This window comes from Penaeus monodon, chromosome 27 (assembly GCF_015228065.2).
Source record: "Penaeus monodon isolate SGIC_2016 chromosome 27, NSTDA_Pmon_1, whole genome shotgun sequence".
Classification (NCBI taxonomy): Eukaryota; Metazoa; Arthropoda; class Malacostraca; order Decapoda; family Penaeidae; genus Penaeus; species Penaeus monodon.
Window position 1 is genome coordinate 16592417 of NC_051412.1, and position 270 is coordinate 16592686.

The window sequence follows — 270 nt, forward strand, 5'->3', positions numbered from 1 at the left end:
CAGTGCTGATACTGTATTTGTGGTAATAATTTCGGTATTGCTTGTGGAGGTTTCCAGGAAAATATTAGTGTATATGAAAATATTGCATATTGGAATGTGTCTTTTTCTATTTGTTTGCATAGATATAATTTTATCTCACAGTTTAAGCTCCTTCGTAGTTTTTGTTTTTATTGTGTACAGAGAAATGATGCTTACATAATTCAAACAACCTATATGTATTACCGAGATTACCTGTGTGGACCTATTTGTATTAGAAAAAATTGTTCGCTC

At 31.1% G+C, this 270-nt stretch overlaps 1 protein-coding gene across 1 annotated transcript in view; it reads right to left on the reverse strand.

Moving 5' to 3' along the window:
* LOC119590634 overlaps positions 1 to 270 on the reverse strand; it is a gene marked incomplete at its 5' end in the record, with an annotated part of 133180 nt that overhangs the window by 119385 nt on the left and 13525 nt on the right.